Here is an 18,379-nt window from a genome sequence, read left to right as displayed (position 1 = left end):
AGAAGAATTAATTGGAAAACAAATTGAAACACTGTGGTTCTATTTCCAAAAACAGATAAAATGATTGACACATACCCATGAACTTTCAAATGAAAGTAGATGGAAATCTCTTGCTACTTGACATTAAAATTCCAATAGCAATTGTCTCTGGCTGTATCCCAAGCTGTGTAATTATATTTAGTCCATGGCATAAGCATTTGATGATTTTATGCTTTTCACTGTATCCTGATTTTACAATTTCATACAGGTCTGCACTTAAAAAAAATCACTAACACTATATTGGTAAATCAGGCAAAGTTAGGGGGAAAATGCAACCAAATAAAATTGGGAAAGAGCTAGATGTACCTAAGAAAGACAGAAAAAGAGAGAGAGAGGCCACAATACATAAACACTTAAGTCTTGACCTTGAATAACTTTCAAATTCTACATGAAGAATGTCTACACATATTTAAGAGAAAAAAACTTCTTTACTATGGGCTTTAGGTTTAGTGATTGCTATGCATTAGATATTCAAATACAGTGAAAAGGTCTGCACAATGATTAGTAATGGGCAGGCCTATGGCCACTAGTTATTTTCTGTTCTTACAAAATCTTCATCTAATGGTGAGACAAAAAAATCTGGGTCCAGAATATCATGGGATATTGTTGGTTTCATAAGCTTGGTACTAGATCCAGGGCATAAAACTTACTAACTCTTGAAGTCCTCATAGAAATCCTGCCCATTCAGCATCAAAAGAAAATATGGCAGAATTGTCTTTAATCACTCAATCAATTTTGGCAAGCTAATTTGTTTTAATGTATAATGCTGGAGAGAAAAAAAAACAGCAGTTACTGGAACTGAGGGCTAAAATCAAGGAACATGATTTAAAAAATAAATAAATAAACCTCAACACAGGCATACCAGAGAAACTGAAGAAGTAATCCATGAACTTCAAGCCTTGGAAACACACTCAATTAAGAAAAAGTGGCCAACAGTTGTAAGTTTGCGTTATAGCTGGTACAGCTTGCTCTACTAGAGAAACTAATCCTGTGATCCTAACTACACTGGGTTAGGTTGGGGGCAAGTTCATAAATGAGAGTTGACAATCTACAAGCTGGACACAGACTGCTAAGGAGCAAATTCTGCCTGATAGGGAACTCAGAGTGGCAGCCCATTGATATCTTCTTTTGACATTCTAGTGAGCAAGGAAAATGTAGGCTACTAGGTCTCACTGTATTATTCTAAGTCAGCAATTGTCAACTTTTTTCATTTCATGGCACAGATAAACTAATTACTAAAATTCTGTAGCACACCAAAAAATGTATCATATTTTTTTGCTGATCAGACAAAAAACAATAGGTATAATTTTGATTCATTCAACCAATGGCTATGGTTGTGTTGGCTGTTGTCATTTTTTAAATTTGACAGTCTAAAGAAAAGAGGTCAGTGCTCCTAAATAGTCAGGTCTTACACAGTTTAAAAACTCTTGTAGTACACTAGTTGAAAATCACTGTTCTAAGTACATTACACAATTTTTAATAACTAAGATGAGAGAACAATGCAACTTGTGAGATGATTCCCCTGTGCCCTCCTTCCTGTAGGTCCTTGCTGTAAACCTCCACTGGAGAAGATAATCTATGTAACCCTGTAAACAATAAAATATTTGATCTCTTATAGAAGACAAGCACAGTAATATAAGCACCCAGAATCAGAAACTGTGTTGTATGAAAGGTCACTGTAAAATCAGATTGAATTTAGAGCAAAGTTTTATTTAAAAAAAAGAATAAGTTTCAGTGACAATGCATACTAGTGTTAGAGAGAATTTAGCATTTTACAAAACACTCTATTACAGATGTTAGTATCTATATCATCCTCAAATTAGCTAGCTTCATTCTTAAACTAGCCCAAATAAAGGAATAAGTGTTATGTTTAATTTAGAGATAAGGAAATTTAACCCCATACAAATTTAATTTATTTTTCTATTTTAGTAGAAAGAATCTCCAAAACTAGGACTGGTATGGAAGTGTTCTGAATCTAATCTCACTTGTGTGTATGTATGTGTGCACACGTGGGCATACTCTACACACTCTGCCTTAAAATGGTGTCATCATATGGTGCCATTCAATTTCATATCTCCTCAGAAATGATTCGCTATGATAATGGGCATTGCCGTGTAATTGACAGGAGTTACAAGTCCTGGTACAGTCATGTATTACATAAAGAGATTTTTCATTTTAATTTTTAAATCAAATCTGCAAGGCTATTATGGAACAAATGAAATTTCGTTGGATTTGCACAGTTCCAATTTAGAGCAAGAACTTGACTATTTGTCATGCAAAGTGAACAGTATTAAACAGAAAAATATTTGATGCAATAAAATCACATCTATACAGGAGCTGATTTTAATCCCATGCTCTCCTGGGACTTAAAAGGATGAGAATAAAAATAGCAGTGGGTAACACTGAATGAGTGCTTATTGTATCAGGAATTGTCCTGAGTACTTTATATGTACTAACTTTTTTAAACCTCACAACAATCTTGCAAAGCAGTATCAATTGTTACCCCCTTTCATACACTGTGAAACAGACACAGGAGCATAATAACTTGTTAAGGGCTGCACAGGGGGTCAGTGGCAGAACTGGGTTTTGCCTGTGCAGACTGGCTCCAGAACATGCTCATTGAGAAAAGAGTAGACTGCCTCTCATAAAAGTAGGATAACAATATGCGGCGGTACCATAAAGGGCTCCGGAGCCTACAGAAACCGTTGGGTTTTTGGCTCTGTCGTTGCCCAGCTGTGTTACCCTGAATAAGATGTTTACCTTATATTTCTGCTGCAGTTGACTCATCTGTAAACTGCAGGTGCCAGTAAAAGCTCTTTTCCTAGGGTCATTGGAGGTTCAAGTGAGATGATAGAAGTAAAGCCCACTTCATTGCATGTTAGATAACAAATAAATGGCAATGATAGAAGAAGAGCAGAAATTATACTTTCAAAATAACCTTCTCAAAGCCATTAATTTAAGAAAAATCAAATGAAGACCCTGAAGCCCAAGGAGTTAAGTGGCTAATTAAATGTCATGCTATCAGTGGCAAAACCGAGAGTCGAAGTCAAGCCCCTTGAGTCTATGTTTAGAATTTTTGAATCACAAGGGAGTGAAGGAAGGATTTTATCTAGTGTGTAAGTTCTTTTCAATTAAGAAAGCTCACTATTAATGTGTTTTTAATTCTTTTACTTTCTTGAAAGATGTGTCTACTGGCAGTGACTGCTACTGGAATATCTTTTCTATATGTCTTGTCTATATGTCACAACTATTTATATAATCACACGAAATGTAAAAATGTTTCTTCTCTCTCAAATATTGACAACCATGAATTGTCTTGAGAAAAAAAAACAAAAACAATAATGGTCATAGTCCCATCTTTGTCATCAAAACACACATATCACAGAGTAATCATCTGTCTTGTTTCCCAGAGCTAGGACATTTGCTTATTTATTTATTTGACAGCAGAGGTAGATTGAAGTAAGAGGTCAGAGAGCCACAAAATATTACAAGAAATTAAATGAAGTCTGAGCAAATACAAAGCAACTATGTAAGCAAGAGAACTGTCAAGGGTAGCTCACATATCCAAAAGCAAAATCCCTGAGCCAAGCACATGGTACATTTTACCAAGATAATGAGAAGTCAAGCCTACCATGCTGTCTTAACAGGTGGTTTTCAAAGAAAGCAGTCCTTGCCACCTGATCTGACATTCACAGAGCAAGGATTGAAATGAACTCTGTCATCCTTTATAAAAATAGTTTGTGTGTAGTTCCTAGGTGCCAAGTTTATGTATTTAAATGCAGGAGACATAAAGTTTTGTTATGGTACTTAGCATACAACTGAACACAGCATTAAAAAGAAAGAAAAAAAAACCTAACTGAATCTAACTGAAATGAGGCTCCTCAGACTATTAAAAACAAAAAAGACGAATGAATTGTTCAAATTATAGGGTCACTGCCTTAGAGTAGAGACATCTACAAAGAGACTAAAGAAATGTACAAAACTATAAATGAAGATTAAACATAGTGATAGTACAGCTCCCTGAAAAATGATAGCTGAGTTCTCCCTACATGCAATTATGACAGAGGTGCTTTAAGTTACGATTCTTTCATTTTTTTATTTGAATAATAGATGTTGCCTGAAAACAAGCCTTGGCCACATACTTAACTTTTCCAAGATGACACAACTCTGAAGTTGTAGCAGCAGAACCCGTACTTCCAGCCTGGAAAGAAAGGAAGCATGATTTAGCAGTCCAGTATCTCAACACTGTTTTGATGAGGGTTTTTTTTTTATGAAGAGCACATTATTTTAAATTCCTGATAGTGTTAGAAATTGGCAAATGGAGTAAATCTCCTTTTTTTTTTTTATACTGTAACAAGATTGTCTTTAATGAACACCAATTTTGGCAATAGAGAGAAGGGCTGTGTGAGCTCAAAGGAGAGTGAGGTCATAAAGGCTGCGATATTAGGGCGGAAGGGGGACACCCCTCCTAGCACCTCCTCTTGCTGAGGACTCACACAAACTACTTCAGAGACTCAGAAGAGGTCCTCTGGATATTATCTGCACAAATATAAACTAGGTAAAATTCTAACAGTGTACAGAGTAAGGATGCGCCTTCGTTTTGCTAATTAAGTATCTATATATCAAGCCGAATAAAAGAGATAATTAAAGAGACACACACAAAAAAGGCAAAAGCTGATCAAAGAAAGGAAAATCACTTTTCAATACAGGTAATAACTATGGTCATATGCTTCTACTTTCTAACTCCACTTTTTCTTTCCTTCTCTTTCACCTGTGTCTTGCTAGACCTTTTTATTCTCTCAAATCTAACTTCAAACTTTCCCAGTATAAAGCATAGTATAAATTTAAAATAAGAAAACAAAAATATATATGATCAAGAGAACAGTATATTTAAAAAAAACAGAGGCATATACCATATATTGATTTTTCTTAAGGTTAATTTAACTCATAAAACCCGTTGGAAAACATCTATCCACATCCATTCATAATGTTCTTACTGAATCAAGTGTATATGCAGATAAGTGCACATATTAGAAATGCACTTCTCAATAAATTTTTATAAAATAAACATCTCTATAACAGTACAACATCAAGAAAAAGTAAGTTACCAGCCGTTCTGAAACCTTCCTCTGCTGACTTCCAGTTTTCTGCCCCAGCAAGGGTACCCACTGCCCTGACTTCTATCACCATAGTACAAAATGGTCTGTTTTTGTTTTATAAAAATGATATTATACTATAAATATTTTTCTTTGGCTTATTTTGTCCAAATTTATGTTTCTATGATTATATTTATATTATTCATTATATAAACATAAATTTCTAAATTCTGTTGATAACTATTGAGATCAATTGTTTATTTTAAATTGGGTTATTTGTTTTTTTGTTTTAGAATTGTAAGAGTTCTTTATGATATAAGTCCCTTTTCAGGGTTATGATTTTCAAATATGTTTTCCCCTTCTGTGGATCATCTTTTAACTTTCTTGATATACCCTTTGAAGCAGAAAATTGTTAGTTTTGATAAAGTTCAGTTTATGCATTTTTTTATTAATATATTTATTCTTTTTTTTTCTTGAGTTTTAATGTCATATCCAGGAACCCTTTAGTAAACTTAAGGTTTCAAAGATTTAATCTTTTGTTTTCTTCTAAAAGTTGTATACTTTTAGTTCTTACCTTTAGGTCTTTTATCCATTTTGACTAAATTTTTTCATATACTTTGAAGTAACAACCTAACTTCACTTTTCTTTTTGCATGTAGCCATTCAATTGTCTCAGCAGGATTTATTGAAAAAACTGTTCCTTTCCTATTGATAGCTATGGAAGAACTATTGTTGAAAATCATTTAAGCCCAGATGTGTGGATTTATCTATGGACTCTCAATTTTAATCCATTAGTCTATGTTTCCTTGAGCAAGTAATACAGTATCTTTTCTTTTTTTAATTTTAATGGGGTGACATTGATAAATCAGGGTACATATGTTCAGAGAAAACATCTCCAGGTTATTTTGACATTTGATTATGTTGCATACCCATCACTCAAAGTCAAATTGTCTTCTGTCACTTCTATCTGGTTTTCTTTCTGCCACTCCCCTCCCTCCACCCCCTCCCTCTTCTCCCCATCCCCCATAACCACCACACTCTTGTCCTTGTCTCTGAGTCTTTTTTATGCCCCACCTATGTATGTAATCATATAGTCCTTAGTTTTTTCTGATTTACTTATTTCACTCAGTATAGTGTTATCAAGGTCTAACCATGTTGTTGTAAATGATCCGATGTCATTTCTTATGGCTGAGTAGTATTCCATAGTATATATGTAACACATCTTCTTTATCCAGTCATCTATTGAAGGGCTTTTTGGTTGTTTCCATGTCTAGGCCACTGTGAACAATGCTGCAATGAACATGGAGCTGCATGTGTCTTTATGTACCAGCGATTTTGAGTTTCAGGGGTATATACCCAGTAGAGGGATTGCTGGGTCATATGGTAGCTTTATTTTTAATTTTTTGAGGAACCACTATACTTTCTTCCATAATGGTTGTACTACTTTACATTCCTATCAACAGTGGATGAGGGTTCCTTTTTCTCCACAGCCTATCCAACACTTGTTATTACCTGTCTTGTTGATAATAGCTAATCTAACAGGTGTGAGGTGGTATCTCAATGTAATTTTGATTTGCATTTCTCTAATAGCTAATGAAGATGAGCATCTTTTCATATATTTGTATTTCTTCCTGGGAGAAGAGTCTGTTCATGTCCTCTTTCCATTTTTATATTGGATTGTTTGTTTGTTTGTTGTTGAGTTTTATGAGTTCTTTGTATATTTTGGATATTAGGCCCTTATCTGAGCTGTTGATTGAAAAATATCATTTCCCATTTAGTTGGCTGTCTGTTTTGTTTTCAGTTTCTCTTGCTGTGCAAAAGCTTCTTAGTCTGATGTAGTCCATTCATTTATCTTTGCCTTCATTTCCCTTGCCTTTGGAGTCAAATTCATAAAGTGTTCCTTATAACCAAGGTCCATGAGTTTAGTACCTATGTCTTCTTCTATGTACTTTATTGTTTCAGGTCTTACATTTAGGTCTTTGATCCATTTTGAATTAATTTTAGTACCAGGGGACAAACTGTAGTCGAGTTTCATTCTTTTGCATGTGGCTTTCCAGTTTTCCCAGCACCATTTGTTGAAGAGGTTTTCTTTTCTCCATTGTGTGTTATTGGCCCCTTTATCAAAAATTATTTAACCATATATGTTTTTATTTCTGGGCTTTCTGTTCTGTTCCATTGGTCTGAGCGTCTTATTTTCTGAGTGTCAAAACCATGCTTCTTTGATTGTCGTGGATCTATAATATAATTTGAAGTCAGGTATTGTAATGCCACCAGCTTCATTCCTTTTCCTTAAGATTGCTCTGGCTATTTGGGGTATTTTATAGTTCCATATAAATCTGATAATTTTTTGTTCCATTTCTTTAAAAAATGACATTGGAATTTTGATGGGAATTGCATTAAATTTGTATATCGCTTTGGGTAATATAGTCATTTTGACTATATTTATTTATTCTTCCTATCCAGAAACAAGAAATATTTTTCCATTTCGTTGTATCGTTTTTGATTTCCTTTAACAATGCTTTGTAGTTTTCATTATATAGGTCCTTTACATTCTTTGTTATGTTTATTCCTAGATATTTAATTTTTTTTTGTTGCAACCATGAATGGGATTATTTTATTTTTAGTTTATTTTCTGATGTTTCATTGTTGGCATATAGGAAGGCAATGGACTTTAGTATATAAATTTTGTATCATGTGACCTTACTGTATTGGTTTATTATTTCTTGTAGTCTTTTTGTGGAGTCTTTGGGGTTTTTGATGTATAGGATCATATCATCTGCAAAAAGTGAAACCTTTACTTCTACTTTTCCAATATGAATGCTTTTTATTTATTTTTCTTGTCTGATTGCTCTGGCTAGAAAATCCAGCACTACGTTGAATATGAGTGGAGAGAGTAGACAACCTTGTCTTGTTCCTGATATTAGGGGAAAAGTCTTCAGTTTTATGCCATTTAATATGATATTAGATATGGTTTATCATAAATGGCCTTTACTATCTTGAGATATTTTCCTTCTATACCCATTTGTTGAGTGTTTTAAACATAAAATTGTGTTGAATTTTATCAAATGCCTTTTCTGCATCTATTGATAGGATCATGTGTTTTTGTCCTTTGTTTTTTGATATGGTGTATTACGTTAACCTTTTTATGTATGTTGAACCATCCTTGTGATTCTGGGATGAATCCCACTTGATCATGATGTATTATTTTTTAACGTGTTGTTGTATTTGATTTGCTAGTATTTTGTTTAGTATTTTAGCATCTATATTCATTAGAAATATTGGTTTGTAGTTTTCTTTTTTTGTGTTGTCCTTGCCAGGTTTCGGTATGAGAGTTCTGTTGGCCTCATAAAATGTGTTTGGAAGTATTGCTTTTTCTTCGATTTTTTTGGAAGACTTTGAGTAGAAAAGGAACCAAGTCTTCTTTGAATGTTAAATAGAATTCACTAGTATAGCCCTCTGGCCCTGGACTTTTAATTTTGGGGAGGTTTTTGATAGTTGTTTCTACTTCCTCCTTGCTTATGGGTCTGTTTAGGCTTTCTGCTTCATCATGATTTAGTCTAGGAAGTCTGTATTGTTCTAGTAATTTATCCATTTCTTCTAGATTGTTAAATTTGGTGGCATATAGTTTTTCATAGTATTCTACAAAAGTCTTTGTATATCTATGATATCTGTGTTGATTTTTCCTCTTTCATTTTGGATTTTGTTTATTTGAGTCCTTTCTCTATTTTCCTTAGTGAGTCTTGCCAAGGGTTTGTCAATTTTGTTGATCTTTTCAAAGAACCAGCTCTTTGTTTTATTAATTTTTTCTGTAGTTTTTCTGTTCTCTATTTCATTTATTACTGCTCTGATTTTTATTATTTCCTTTATTCTGCTGGTTTTGGGTTGCCTTTGTTCTTCTTTTTTTAGTTCGTCAAGATGTGAAGTTAAGTGGGCTCTCTTGTTTTACTTGGGCTCTCTTGTTTGTTCATATAGGCCTATAGTGATATGGACTTCCTTCTTATTACTGATATTGCTGCATTCAAGAAATTCTGATATTGTTATTTTTGTTTGTCTGTATGTAACTTTTGATCTCTGCTTTTATTTCTTCTTTAACCGCTCATTTTTAAAAAGTATGTTATTTAGTTTCCACATTTTTGTGCATTTGTTTACTTCTTTTTTGCAGTTGAATTCTAGTTTCAAGGCTTTATGATCAAAGAATATGCTTGGTATGATATCAATCTTTCTGAATTTTTTGATGTTATTTTTGTAGCCCAACATATGGTCAAGTCTTGAGAATGTTCCATGTACATTAGAGAAAAATGTATACTCTGGCACTTTGGGATGAAATGTCCTGTAGATGTCAGATGTCTATCATATCCAGTTGTTCCAGTGTTTTGCTTAAGGTCAATATTTCTTTATTGATTTTCTGTTTGGATGAACAATCTAGAGCTGTCATTGGTGTATTGAGGTCTCCAAGTATGATTGTATTTTTTGTCAGTTTTTTGTTTATAGATCAGTCAATAGCTGTCTTATATATTTTGGTGCTCCTTGGTTTGGTGCATATATATTAAGAAGTGTTATGTTTTCTTGATTCAATGTCCCCTTAATCACTATGAAATGACTGTTTTTGCCTCTGATTAGATTTGCTGTCTTGTAGTCAGCATTGTTAGATATGAGTATTGCTAGAACCTGCTTTTTTTTTTTTTTTTTGGATGTTATTTCCTTGGAGTATTGTTTTCCAGCTTTTTACTTTGAATTTATTTTTAACCTTGTAGCTTAGATATGTTTCTTGTAGGTAGCATGCAGTTGACTTTCTTTTTTAATCTATTCTGCTACTCTGTCTTTTTATTGGTGAGTTTAATCCATTTACATTTAGTATAATTATTGACATTTGAGGGTTTCCTATTGCCATTTTATATATTGCTTTCTGATAGTTTTGTATCTTGTTTGATTCTTCTCTTTTGTTTTTCTATCACTTGCTTTTGTTTGGTTGTAATTCATACTTCTTTTCTCTGTTGATATTTTTTTCAAGCCATGTGCTTTAGTGGTGGTCTTTTCAATAGTGGTTATCATTAAGTAATGAAAGGGTACCTATATCATGTTCATTGTAGTACATTATCTCATGAGTGGTTCTGCACTCCATCCTCCTTTGCTACTGTTAACCTTTGTCCTCTCCTCTTTTTTGTTTTTGTTGTCACAGATTAAATTTGATTTTATTGTGTTCTCGATGGAGCTTTTACTTATGGTTTTGTTTAGTTTTGTTCTTTGTATCTGCTCAGAAAACCCCCTTTAGTATTTCCTGAAGTGGGGGTTTTCTGGTGATAAATTCTCTCATCTTTCCTGTATCTGTGGATGTTTTTATTTCTCCTTCGTATTTGAAAGATAGCTTTGATGAGTATAGTATTCTTGGCTGGAAGTTCCTCTCTTTCAGAACTTTAAATATTGGGGTCAACTCTCTTCTAGCTTGTAGAAGAGTTTCTGCTGAGAAATATGATGATAATCTAATGGGCCTTCCTTAATATGTTGTATTTTTCTTTTCCCTGGCTGCCTTGGGAATTTTTTCTTTGTCGTTGGTTTGTGCCAAATTCATTATGATGTGCTTTGGAGTAGGTTTGTTAGGGTTAAGATAACTCAATGTTCTGTTTGCTTCTTGAATTTGAGGCTTTAGTTATTTCCACAGGCTTGGGAAGTTCTCATCTATTATTTGTTTGAATATGTTCTCCATTCCATTTTCTCTCTCTTCTCCTTCTGATATACCCATTATTCTTATGTTGCTCTTTTGATGGAGTCAGAAAATTTCTGTAGGGCTTTCTCATTTTTTTAAATTCATGAGTCTCTCTCCTCTTCTCTTTGTAGTGCCTCTTGTTGCCTGTCTTCTGTGTCACTAATTCTCTCTTCTATCTGGCCTGTTCTATTAGCTAAGCTTGTTATCTCAATTTTCAGTTCATGAATTGAGTTTTTCATCTCTGTTTGATTCGTTTTCATAGTTTAATTTTCTTGGTGATGTATTCTTTCTGTTCATTGAATTGTTTTTTAGCTCCCTAAATTGCCTTTCTGTGCTTTCTTGTATATCCCTGAGTATTTTTAGAATTTCAATTTTAAATTCTCTATTATTTAACTCCAAGGTCTTCTAGCTATTAAAATTATTTTCTATAGATTTTTTCTCATCTAAGCTACATATTTGTCTTTTGTATTCATGATATTTTATTTCTTTATCCTTAATGGCATTTGAGAATGGTATTATAAATAACACTAATAAGAGTTGATAAAGAATAAAAAATAAAGATAAAAAAATACAAGATTAAAAAAATTTTGACATAATACCGTGAAAACTGAAAATTATATTGTGCTAAATGAAACAAAAACTACATAGAACAGAGGGCCTGAGTTGGGGAGAAGTTACAAAGAGGCAAAAAATGAGGTAAGAACCCACAAAATGCTACAAGAAAAAATTTGGATCAAGAATAAAATAATTTGTTTGTAAATGATGGTTGAATGAAAGATACAGTGAAAGAGAAAAGAAAAAGAAAGAAAGAAAAAAATACAGTTAAAGATGCAAATTCTATTGTATTAGGTAGAACAAAAACTATATAGAGGCCCTGGCCGATTGGCTCAGTGGTGGAGCGTCGGCCTGGCATGCAGAAGTCCCAGGTTTGATTCCCAGCCAGGGCACACAGGAGAGGCGCCCATCTGCTTCTCCATCCCTCCCCCTCTCCTTCCTCTCTGTCTCTCTCTTCCCCTCCTGCAGCGAGGCTCCATTGGAGCAAAGATGGCCCAGGCACTGGGGATGGCTCCTTGACCTCTGCCCCAGGTGCTAGAGTGGCTCTGGTCACGACAGAGCGACGCCCTGGATGGGCAGAGCATCGCCCCCTGGTGGGCATGCCGGGTGGATCCCGGTTGGGCGCATGCAGGAGTCTGTCTGACTGCCTCCCCGTTTCCAGCTTCAGAAAAATAAACAACAACTATAGAATGGTGAGCCAGAGTTGGAGGGAATGCTAATGAGATAAACAGCAAAGTACAAAGCACACAAAATGCCACAAGAAAAAATTTGAATCCAAAATAAAATAATTTGTTTGTGAGTGAGGATCAAATGAGAGGAATAGTGAAAGAGAAAAGAAGAAACCAAAAGAGAGGGAGAAAAAAGAGAAAAGAAAGAAAAGGAGAGAGTTAAGGTTTTTGAAATATAACCCTCATAGAGAGAAAAAAAGGAAAATGTAACACCTATGGGTAATGAAGTTCAAAATGAAAAGAAAAGAATAAAACAGAAAGAGGATAAAATGACCAAGGTAGAAGAAAAAATGATTCAAAAATGAAAAGAAAAAAATGGAAAAAGTTATAAAGACTGTGGATTTTTTCTGGTTTTGAGAGGTTATCTTCTTCCTTTTTCTTCTTTCTCTCTCTTTTTGGCCAGTGGCACTGTACTCCAGGTTCTGCTCCTGTGGCACTCTTAGGTAGACATTTGCAGTTGATGTGTTGTTATGGTAGTGACATAAACTAGGCCTCAGTCTCATTGGTAGACAGGGCTTGTTAGCATTTGCAGGCTTCAACAATAGGAGAGTCCATTTTCCCAGAGCCTCTCCCCCAGTCTCTCCTTCCTGAGCCAACAGCCTGGGGAACCAGCTGTGAGGTTGACGCTGCCACTGCCTGGTGAGCAAGAGGCTCTAAGAGCTGCCAAAAACCCCCTCTATCCCCACTCAATGCAGGGTTCTGGGTAAGGCCTTGCCAGCCCAAGCCGCCAGCATAATCAGGCAGGGCTGGGGGCCTATTGCTCCTCAGGTGTCTTTCTATGAGCCTCCAGGTATGTCTAGTATGCCTCAGTGCTTTGCAGGACTACTCTCCCCAGGCTTTTTGCACTTTGTAACCTGTATCGGCTGGCAGGAAAATGCCCTAGTCACTGCCTGCAGAAAAAGAGGTCTTAAAAGCTGCCAAGTCCCTCTTCCAGGTCCTCTCAAACACAGCCCTGGGAATAAAAGCTCTGCCAGCCAGAGTCACCAGCTTAAGCAGGTAGGGGGTTGAGCTGACTTCTGGTCAGGCTCCTTTCTAAGGTTCCTGGGGTATGTCTAGTTAAATTTGCCTTAGCGCTCCACAGGGCTGCTCTTCACAGGCTTCTCCCTTGTTAGGAAGCCTACAGCCCAGCCTGCCTAACTTCTGCAGTGTTCTCTGAGATCTGTTCCATAGAAATGTGTTTTTTACCCTGTATCAGCTGGAAGGAAGTTCCTCCAGTCATTGCCTGCTGAGCGAGAGGCCCTAAGAACTATCAAGTCCCTCCTCCAGGTTCTCTTAAATCATAGACATGGGAAAGAAGACCTTGTCAGCCAGAGAAACTGCCAGCGTAAGCCAGTTGGGCAGTGAGCAGACTGTGGGTTAGGCTCCTTTCAGTGATCTGTGGTCTGCTCTCCATAGGCTATCTGTAAGCTGCCTGTGAACCCTTTTTCCAGCACTTCCATAGTTCTCTTACCGGGGAATTTGCTTTGTTAACCTATATGGCTGGCGGAGGTGCCCCGCCTGGAAAGGTCCAGGAGTAGGGAAGCCGGCTTTCGTGCACTCCTCGCACACTGTTGTTCGGGGAGCAGGGATTATACAGAGACTCTGGCTGCAGCCCATGCATAAGGCCACTGCAGACAGTCTTTGACCCAGCCTCTCTATCCAGGAACTCTTCGGAGACTGGGGGTAAACAAAGCCCACTCCACAGGCAAGCCACTTGCCCACCTTTGCCGGGGTTTGCTGCTGGTGTTAGTTCCATGTAGGCTGAGCCATGGGCACACCCTCTCTTCAGTTTGAATCTCTCCACCCTAGCCCTCCCTTCCTCACAGTTCCAAATGAAAAAAGTTTCCTCGGGTCAGTGAGGGAAGGAGAATACTCCGTTCTCCATCCTATTTTCTTCAGAGTAGTTTTTCAGCCACCTTTTTGCCCAATCGTATCTTTGTTTGATGTATGTGTATTTCAGATGCTCCTGAAATTGTTTTTCAGTCTCTAGTTGTTGAATTTGTTGACATTTCAGGGAGAGGTATCAGGAGTCCTCCTCACAGCGCCATTTCTCTCTTAATACAGTATCTTTTTTCTTTTTCTTTTTTACAGAGACAGAGAGAGAGTCAGAGAGAGTGACAGACAGGGACAGACAGGAATGAAGAGATGAGAAGCATCAATCATTAGTTTTTCATTGCGCATTGCAACACCTTAGTTGTTCATTGATTGCTTTCTCATATGTGCTTTGACCGCGGGCCTTCAGCAGACCAAGTAACCCCTTGCTCAAGCCAGTGACCTTGGGTCCAAGCTGGTGAGCTTTTGCTCAAACCAGATGAGCCCACGCTCAAGCTGGAAACCTCAGGGTCTCGAACCTGGGTCCTCTGCATCCCAGTCTGACGCTCTATCCACTGCACCACTGCCTGGTCAAGCTTAATACAGCATCTTGATTACTGTTCCTGTGTAGTAAGTTTTGACATCAGAAAGTTTGAGTCATCCTACTTTGTTCTTTTTCTTCAAGACTGTTTTAGTTATTTTGGGTTCACTGTAATTTCATATGAATTTTAGAATACTCTTATTAATTTCCACCAAGAAGGTCAATTGGAACTTTGATAGGCTTTTGAGTGAATTTGTAGATCAATTTGGAGAGTTTTGTCATTTTAACAATGTTAATTCTCCTACTCCATAAACATAGAATGTTTTTCTATTTATTTAGATATTTTAAAATTTATTAACAATGTTTTGTAGTTTCCAGAGTATAAGTTTTGCACTTATTTTGTTAAACATATTTCTAAGTCTTTTATTCTTAATAATGCTATCTTTTTTTTTAAGATTTTATTTATTCTTTTTTGAAAGAAGAGAAAGAGAGAGAGAAGTGGGGGAGAGCAGGAAGCATTAACTCCCGTATGTGCATTGATAGGCAAGCCCAGCGTTTTTAAATGGAAACCTCAGCATTCCAGGCCAGTGCTTTATCCACGGTGCCACCACAGGTCAGGTGAAATTATTTTAATTTAATATTTAGATTGTTTATTGCAAGCGTACAAAAATAAAAGTGATTGTTATATAATGTTATATTCTGAAACATTGCTGAGATTTGTTAGTTTTAATAGTTACTTACTGCATTCTTTTTTATATACAAGATCTTGTCATCTCCAAATAGACCTAGTTTTGTTTCTTTCTTTTCAATCTGAAGGTTTTCTAATTCTTTTTCCTCCCAGTTGTCCTGGTTAAAATCTCCTGTGCAATGCTGAGTAGAAGTGGCAATGATTACACACTCTTTTCTTATTCCTAATCTTGGTGTTTTCTATTAAATAATATGTTAGCTGTAGAATTTTAGTTGGTACCCATTATGAAGTTGAGGTTGAGTGCCCATCTATTCCTAGTTTCTTGTTTGTGAGTTTTAGCATAAAGGAGTGTTAAATTTTGTCAATATTTTTGTGTCTGTTGAAATGATCATATGAATTTTGTTTTTTAGTTTATGAACATTGTGTTAACAAATTTTGGGATATTAAACTAACCTTATATTTTTGTAATATGTACCAATTGATCATAATGCAGAATCCTTTTTATATATTATTGGATTTGGTTTGCTACTATTTTTTACAGATTTTTACATTTATATCTATAAGAGATATTTGCTCATAGATTTTTTTTTAATTTTATGATGTCTTTATCTGATTTTGATATTAAGGTGGTACTGGCACCATAAAAATAATTTAAAAAGTACCCCTCCTCCTTATATATTTTGAAAGAGTCTGTGATTAAACAGAATTCATTAATTTTTACTTTATTGAGGATTATTATTTTTTTATGTAAATAGAGTTCAGAAAATGTTTTTTGACAACCTAGTCTCTTGAAAAAATAAAATAGCAAAAATTTGTTTTTTCAGCTTAGGATTCCTTTTGATTTTCTTTAATGGTTTTAGGAAAGTGACTTTGCCAACTATTGCTAGAACTTCTGTTTGCTTGTTTTCAATTACAATTTCCTGTTGCTTACAGAGATAGAATGCTAAGGATATCCAGAACACACTAGCAGAACAAATTAGGTTTACTATGCCTACAGGGATGGAGAATACACACCATGAGGAGTCATGAAACATCTCAATAAGAGGGTGTTAGAAAGGAATTATTACAAGATTAGGGTTTGGTTAGGTGATTTGGAGGAAGGTTCTAACAAGCGAGGCTTTGGTCTGAATTAGATGTTTTCAGGAACTGTGGGTTAAATAACTGTGATGGAGTAAAAGTAGATCTGATTTAGGAAAAAAGAAGACCAGAGCAAAGCTAAAGCTGTAATTGGTAAAAACATAATAGTAAAATAAAATAAAAAAGTAGTAGTAGTCACTCATGTTAGTTGGGATGGAGGGATGTTTGATATTTTAGGGTTTGCACAGTGGTGTTACTTCACTCTTTCTCTAGTTAACATCCTGAATTTTTCTTGTCCCACCGCTTCATAGTCACAGAGCGACCTTGTCTGAAATTGATTTTCTGTGAAATCATTTCTATCCAAGAGAAGAACACAACAGCCTCAGTGGAGGTTCCAAGTCAACAACTAACAAGATGAAAGCTGAGCTGTCAGAGTCGAGCAAGTCCTGGATTTTTAGGGGCTAATTTTCTTTATCTCATGGGTGAACTATATAACAAATAGCACATTTGTCATAAAGTCTTATGGGTCATTAGAATATAATCAAAGAACCGGGGTGATATCATTAAATTTACACCATTACATTTGTATAGTAAAACAAAGTGCAACTCTCCTATGTTACTAAATTTCCCCCTACTGTTATCCACAGTAAGAGATATTTACAGCATTGTACGATCTAGCAGGGAAAGTTTAGGGAAAAAATTATAGTAAAATAGCAATGAGATCTCATGTTTGAGTGAACAATCAATATAATTTGGAATGTGGTCTAATGATTACAACCCTTCACAAAAATAATTTTGTCATTGAAAAAGCAATAACTTTCTAATAATATGACAAATATTATTTTCAAAACTCAAAGTCAGCAATAAAGTTGAGGTCTTCTATTTATATTCTAATCTTTTACTAGATTCTACACTATCAGTTTACCAAGTCTCATGTTAAACTATAAATTTAAAGGACATACTTTGGAGTAAATCAGCTGTTTGTCCTTCAGAACAGTGAATTCAACTGAAATGCACACTTATGGGAAGAGCTGCTCTTAAAACAGAGCCAGCATTTTGTAATTTGCATATTTCTTTACTCATGAAGCAGTACTTTTCAAAAAAGAAATTTTATTATTTCTATTTCTATTATATTATTAAAAATAACCTGGCATTGGCATCAGTGATGAATTTGAAATATAATAAATTCATTTTGGGTCTTTGTCCTTTTTCTAAAATTATATATATGCCAGTGTAGGCTTGCTTTCCAGGTTGACTTAATGGAGGATTTCTACATGCAAAATACAGATCAATGCGTGTCATGGAGCAAATCCATGTTTCTGAAATGATATCAGAATAACCTGGGTATTATTTTTCTGGTTGAATTTGCATGATGTAACACATATTTTTTTTTGTACTTCAAATAATTTTAAAAAAGATACTGGATGATACTGGTTTACTTATCAAAATAATGCATAAAACTAAGTTAAAAATTTATTGACAATTTTAAAAAACATAAATACATACATTTGAGCTAGGGTTATGGAGCTAGTATCACACCATATGTATAACTATGCTGTGGAATTTTTATTAATTCTGTTAGTACTAATACTTCTGCTTTACTCTTACTTATATAAGGTTGGCTAAGCTACTCATAAATTATTCTTCCACATAAGTTGTAGATATAGTTTGTTAAGTTTATCTAAATATCAAATTAGATAAATCACTGGATTGTAGCGCACTTATAAATTGATTTGAGGACAACTGATTTGTTAATAATAGTAAGCTATTTCTTCTAAAAATAGGGAACATCTCTTGAAAAGTTAAAACCTTCTTTTATACCCTTATTTATTTCTATATTTTTCCTTATTTTCCTCAAGATAAAGTAAATTACTATATGAACTGAAGTATCATATAATGGTGTGCTGTTTTTTTGTCCTGTTTGTTTGTTTTTTAGAGAGGCAGAGAGACAGGAACTTTGAGCTGTTTCTGCATGCACCCTGCCCAGGATCAAACCAGCAACCTCTGTGCTTCAGGACAACTCTCCAACCAACCCAGTTGGAGTTAATTTTTTTTAGAGAGATGGAGAGAGGAAAGAGAGAGAGAGAGAGGAGAAAGGAAAGCATTCATTTGTTTTTCCACTCAGTCGTGCACTCTTTGGTTGCTTTCCATGTGTGCCTTG

Source organism: Saccopteryx bilineata, chromosome 3 (assembly GCF_036850765.1).
Source record: "Saccopteryx bilineata isolate mSacBil1 chromosome 3, mSacBil1_pri_phased_curated, whole genome shotgun sequence".
Taxonomy (NCBI): Eukaryota; Metazoa; Chordata; class Mammalia; order Chiroptera; family Emballonuridae; genus Saccopteryx; species Saccopteryx bilineata.
Note: the sequence above shows the minus strand (reverse complement) of the source record.